The 6,507-nt window shown below is 39.3% G+C and overlaps 1 protein-coding gene across 2 annotated transcripts in view; it reads left to right on the forward strand.

Annotated features, from left to right (window-relative positions):
• Positions 1-6,507, forward strand: part of CPB2 (carboxypeptidase B2 (plasma)) — a 54,246-nt gene that overhangs the window by 29,723 nt on the left and 18,016 nt on the right. The window lies entirely within an intron of this gene.

Consider the following 6,507-nt stretch of genomic DNA (forward strand, 5'->3'; position numbering starts at 1 on the left):
AGCCATTGCCACTGGAAAAATAATTCAAAGCATGTGTCCTTCCGATTAGTCTTTGTATTCACAGATATACAATAACACAAAATAGATGAGTTAGGAAATTAAGAGATTGCCACTTAGCTCTGTCTGAACAAATGAGCTGCATCAAAGTAAAACTGTTTCTGCCTCTGCTAAGTCTAGACAAATGCAACATCCCTGCCCTCCTTCACTTGCTTTGCCATCTTCCTTTCCCCACTGATGGGAGCTGCAGCACCCCTGAGCCTGCTGAAAAGTTCCCAGCCACCACTGGTACTACCTTGAACAAATGAGGATGGTTCCAACTGATCAGACCCTTCCAGTCATTTGATGATCTGGAACCTTCCCCACGTTGGGTAGTTCTATTCATTCTAGGTAATGAAGGGAACAGCAGTTAGTGGAGAGAGAAAAGTGCAAAGCAAGAGAAAAAAATGTTTATTTTTCATTCTATCACTGAACCCAAAAAGGGACAGAAAGAAACTCCAGTTTGTATTGACTCTAATTCATATTGGTGAAGTTGTCTCTAATTGCTGCCCTTCCCAACCTGATACCTCTTCCCTCCTATTACTCATCCTACATACTCTACCCTACTCACTTACTGAATCTTTGTAAGATTAAATTATTTATTCCACATATATTTATAAATTGCCTGTGACATTCCAGACCTGGAGATACAGTCAGGAACAAGATACAGCTCAAGGATTTTCAATCAAGTATTGTGCCCCAACAATGTGAACCTGATATTTGTAGCCCAAATCAACATAATCAATAAGCCCTTCTTAATGGACATGTAAGAAGGTCCATTCTTGTATGCCTAAAACTAATCCAGATCATATGACTGTCATAATGGTATGAACCACTGTAGGAGATAAACTAAAATAAAATATTTAACCTAAAAAAAATTTACGTGGGTATGTTTCACGTTTAAAAGGTAAAGCGCCCAAAGACAAATTGAAATCTTAGTTTTTAAGTCTCTCACTCCCTTCTACAACTCAATAAGGATTTCAAAATCTTATGGTCCAGTGTCAGCTAAGGGAAATCTATCACACTACACTTTGAGAAGCTTGATGCCTGTAACTTCTCTCTATGCCTCTCATTCATTCTCAGGAGGCCAAATTTAGATCTCTTTTCTGCAAAAGAAGGGGCTGAGACTGACTTGTGCATGACTAGACTACATCACCACAGCCAAAATCCAGCACAGGGTCTGGCACATTATAGGAGCCCAGTGAATATGTGTTGACCATCACAACCTGCTCAGTACACTTTCTGCCAGCTGGCCTTTCTCACTGCTAACCTCCCTCTGAACCTCTGCTCTGGAGAACTCTTGTCTAATTGCATGCAAAGGTGGCACTGTGCATCCTCAAGGCCTCAACAGATTCTCTCTGCTGCTCCTCACCATAGCTGAGACACGGCTTGTTAAAGACACTGCTTTCTTTTTTTTTTCCTTTTTGTCTTTTTAACTGACCGGCAACGGGATCACAACCCGCGGTGTTGCGCCCACACCGCGCTCAGCCAGTGAGCGGAACCGGTCTCCACATGGGATCTGAACCCTTGGCGGGAGCGCCACCACGCACTCCCAAGCGGTGCACTCTCCAGTGCGCCACCAGGCCGGCCTGAGACACTGCTTTTAGTAGCTCCATCAAGCAGAGAGGCTGATCTTTCTTTCATATCACCACGTGCCAAGAGGCCAGGAAGAGTGGATGAGCATTCTCCTGTCCTACCACTCCCTCTTCTCTGAAACTTATATAATCTGATTGCATTCTTGCCTGCTATTATTGCTCTCCTATACTGACCTCCAGATAATTTCCGAGTACTTGGTCTATGGTTCTTTATTCCCCTCCACTCTCACCATCATTCTGAGTGAATTCCAAGTCCATATGCAAGAGCCACCTAACAACACGTAGTCACGGTTTCTTGATTTCTGCTCTGCTAAACCTCACTTCAACTCCACTTTAGCAAATTGCTCCTGTGACCATCCTCTGGATCTCAGAAATAATGTTTTTCCTGATCCTTAGATCCAGAATACAGTCATGGACAGCAACAAGAAAAGAAGCCACCTAGCAACCCAACGTCCTTTCCTCTCTTTCCACTTCTTTTGTTCTTCACACTTACTATGCATGTGTTTTAATTTTTTCAACTTTAGTAGATTTCCAGTCCCAGGATAGATCTACTTCTTTTTCTTCTACTTCTTAAAGCCCCTTTCCAGAAATCTCTTTCCTCATTTGATGGATTGGGTCTCATCACAAACTCACCCTAAGCCTCAATTTCTTGACCCTTTGACCTGCCCTTCAGGAGCTGCAACTCCACATACCCCATAGAATTAACCATCCCTTTTCCGAGCCACTGTGTACATCTTGCTATTATTTATTATCATATTTATAATATTGAATTGTTGCTCTTTTCTTTCCAACCTAACACTTACATTAGTTTTTTGAGGGCAGAAACCCCTCTAAAGTAATCTTTTTTGTTCCCCATAACCTAATATATTGTTTGGTCCACATAATCAGTGCTCAGAATCCCCTTGTGGAATTTGAAAATTAATGCTCTGGGTTTTGGCTGAAATATACTGTGGGGTCCAGAGAGTATCTCAACAATGTCTATTGTTGGGCTAAATACTTTATTTCCTTTGAAAAAGGTTTGAATCATATACATACATATATGGAGATTGGAGTAAAAACTGGGACTTAGAGCTCTTTGCTCTATTTCTAATGGTAATGAGTGATGTTTTATTTTGAAATCTTCCATTTGTAGTATCTTATATGCCTTTATGTACTGATTTATTCTCTGTCAAATGGTTATTAATTAATTTGTTGGTAGGTATTGTTGTTACTGGTTAGGGCCACATGAATGACAAAGCTTTATTGCACTCCAGGCAAGTGAGGGGAAGAGCTGAGTGGTCATCCATTCTAGACTTAGACCCAGCTGACAGGAATCAGTCATGCCTCTGTCTCCCACTGTCTAATTGCTCACTCCCTCGCCCTGTCCTCCTGCCCCCTCCATCTTCATCTTTCTTCCTTTTCTTTTACAGTAGGACAATGATTTCAATTATGTTACTTGCCTTGTTGGTAAATCATTACCTTCAAAAAATATTTATTTATTGTCTTTTGTGCTGGGCATAACTCCTTCAGCCACCTACTTCATTAAGAGTGGTTCATCCACTAGATGCAAAAACATAACTGCAACTACATTTACAGAATATGTGAGAATGCATTGGTTAACACATGCTTGGAGAGCCTCGTGACACACAGATCACAACTTAACAGCAAACAATTATTAGAGTCATGAGTACGTTCAAGTTGACTGAATATATTATTTTAAAAATCATGAGTTTAACCACAGTTGATAGTACTAAGTTAGAAATATATAGCTTACAATATTTTAAAGGTTACATTACTTCCATGGCATAATTAGGTATCTATCTAGATTGTGTGCTTTTGCAGTATAAATAATTGGATAAATGCCAAATCTAAAAATATTTTTAGAGTAATGACATTATTCACAGTTAATTAAGAATATTTCTTGGATTTCTCTATATTTATGTAATCCTGCCCTTAATCTCTACAATGCATAGAAAGGAACACAGGTCTGGCCAATCAACAAGTATACACTGATTTTATCCCTCTTAGCCAATCAGGAAGATACCCGAAGTCCAGAGGATGTGGTAACATTACATAGCTGGTCTGTTCGGGTCAACCTTCCATCAGGGCCCATTTCTCCTCCTACAGGCACTGAGAAATCCCCTTATCACTTGGTTTCCTCTATTCTTTCTTTTTCCATAGCTGTCCTCTGAGGTTCTGGTTTTATCCTACTGTTGCTCCTCAGATCATCACTAATTCCCATTTACTTTGTACTTTCATCTTCTCTTAATGTACACCTATACAGGCCCACCACTAGCCCAGATAGTGCCTTTGTGTAGGATAAAAAGGTATCCCTTCCTGGGACAACTAGACACCCACATACAAAAGAATAAAGTTGAATCCCTACTGCACACCATATACAAAAATTAACTCAGGATGGATCAAAGACCTAAATGTAAAAGCTAAAATTATAAAAGCCTTAGAAGAAAATAAAGAAGTAAATCTTTGTGACCTTGAAGTAGGCAATGCTTTCTTAGATATAATACCAGAAGCACAAGCCACAAAAGAAAAAAGAGAAAATGGGACTTTACCAAAATTTAAAACTTTTGTGCTTTTCAAAGGACACCATCAAGAGAAGGAAAAGACAACCCACAAAATGAGAGAAAATTTTTGCTAATCGTGTATATATGATAACGGAATTGTGTCCAAAAAATATAAAAAACCCTTTCAAGTCAACAATAAAAAGACAAAATGGGCAAAGGATCTGAACAGACACTTCTCAAAAAATATATATGAATGGCCAATAAGTACATGAAAAGATGTTCAATATCATTAGTTAGGGAAATGCAAATCAAATCACAACGAAAACCCACTTCAAACCCACCAGGATGGCTAAAATAAAAAAGACAGATAATAATAAATGTTATATGATAACAAGATATGGAAAAATTGGAATGCTTATCCATTACTGTTGGAATTGTAAAAATGGCACAGCCACTTTGGAAAACAGTTTTGAAGTTCCTCAAAAAGTTAAGCATAGAGTTACCGTATAATCCAGCAATTTCACTCTTAGGAATATATCCAAGAAAACTTTTTTTTTTTTGTCTTTTTCATGACCGGTAAGGGGATCGCAAACCTTGGTGTGGTGTCACCCGCACCGCGCTCAGCCAGTGAGCGCACCGGCCATTCCTATATAGGATCCGAACCCGCAGCGGGAGCTTCACTGCGCTCCCAGCGCTGCACTCTCCCGAGTGCGCCACGGGGCCGGCCCTATCCAAGAAAATTGAACACATATTTTTTTCACTGCGCTCCCAGCACTGCACTCTCCCGAGTGCGCCACGGGGCCGGCCCTATCCAAGAAAATTGAACACATATTTTTACAAAGTTTCATAACAACATTATTCATAATAGTCAAAAAGTGGAAACAACCCAAATGTCCATCGATTTATGAGTAAAAAAACAAACAATGCAATATAATACATCCATGCAATGTAATATCATTCAGCAATGAAAAGGAATGAGGTACTGATTCGTGCTACAACGTAGATGAATGTGCAAAATATTGTGCTAGGTGAAAGAAGCCAGACACAAAAAGCCACGTATTTTATGATTCCATTTATATGAAGTGTCCAGAATAGGCAAATCCACAAAGAAAGAAAGTTGATTAATGGTTGCCAGAGGCCTAGGGAAGTAGAGTGAGGAGGAGGGGAGTGACTTCTAGTGGGCATGGGGCTTCTAAAATGTTCTGAAGTCAGATAGTGGTGATGGTTGCACGACTCTGTAAATATACTAAAAAACGCTGGATTTCATGCTTTAAAATAGTTAATTTTCTGATATGTAAATTATATCTCAATAAAGCTGTTGAAGAAAAATAGGCACCCCTTCCTCCAGGATTGTAGCAGCAGCTACGCAGGAAGGGGGACTTGGCACACAGAGCAGACTACACTTCTGCCCTCACTAACCCCTTATGTCTAGAGCCTTATCTATTAGATAAAGAAATTCCAGTGCTAACATCAACCATCACTCAGCGCCTAAGTTTTTGTAGAAAGACTCCCATCCAACCAGTGGTAAAGGTGAAGGAAATAAAGACAGTGCAGCAGATGAAGGAACCCGCCATGCCCTATCTATTAAAAGTTCAGCCAACCCTGAAGAAATAAAAATGATAAATGCTTTATTATTTTGAAAGTAATAGGCTCTCCTAATATTTCTCTAATCATAAAATATTACATTATTACTGAAAAATGATGCCAACATAAATTTACAAAAATGTGTTTAACTTGTTGCTCAACTATTTTAAGTATGATTTCTTTCATTCTATAAATTTTGCTTCCTTTTCAGTAAGCATTTATTTCTGACTGTATTAGTCCATTTTTGTTGCTTTTAACAAAAGACCTGGAACTGGATAATTTATAAGAAAATGAAATTTATTGCTTACTGTTTCAGAGGCTAGGAAGTCCAAAGTCCAGGGAACAGATCTGGTGAAGGCTTCCTTAGGTGATGACTTCAGCAACAGCAGGGTGTCACATTGCAAAATGGCAGAGCAGAAAGAGCAGAGACAGACTTTCAGTCTCTCTTCTTTTAAAGCCCTCAGAACCATGCCCCTGACCACCATTTTTAATCCATTCACTACTGCATGGTCCTACAATCCAATCACCTCTTCAAGACTACACCTTTCAGTTACCATAATAGGATTTCCCACCCTCTTAACAGTCATAGTGGGGGCTAAGTTTCTAATATACAAAACTTGGAGGACACAATTCAAGCTTCAGTGAGTTTTGGGGGGACATACGTCAATCCACTACACTGATCTATGGTAGATTTAAAAACAACATGAGCTTTTTCTTTTCCTTCTCTCATATTTTATATGTGTTTATTCATGGCAAAGAATTTTAATATGACTCTTATGACCATTATAGGG

Source organism: Galeopterus variegatus, unplaced genomic scaffold (genome assembly GCF_000696425.1).
Source record: "Galeopterus variegatus unplaced genomic scaffold, G_variegatus-3.0.2 Scaffold1049, whole genome shotgun sequence".
Lineage (NCBI taxonomy): Eukaryota > Metazoa > Chordata > Mammalia > Dermoptera > Cynocephalidae > Galeopterus > Galeopterus variegatus.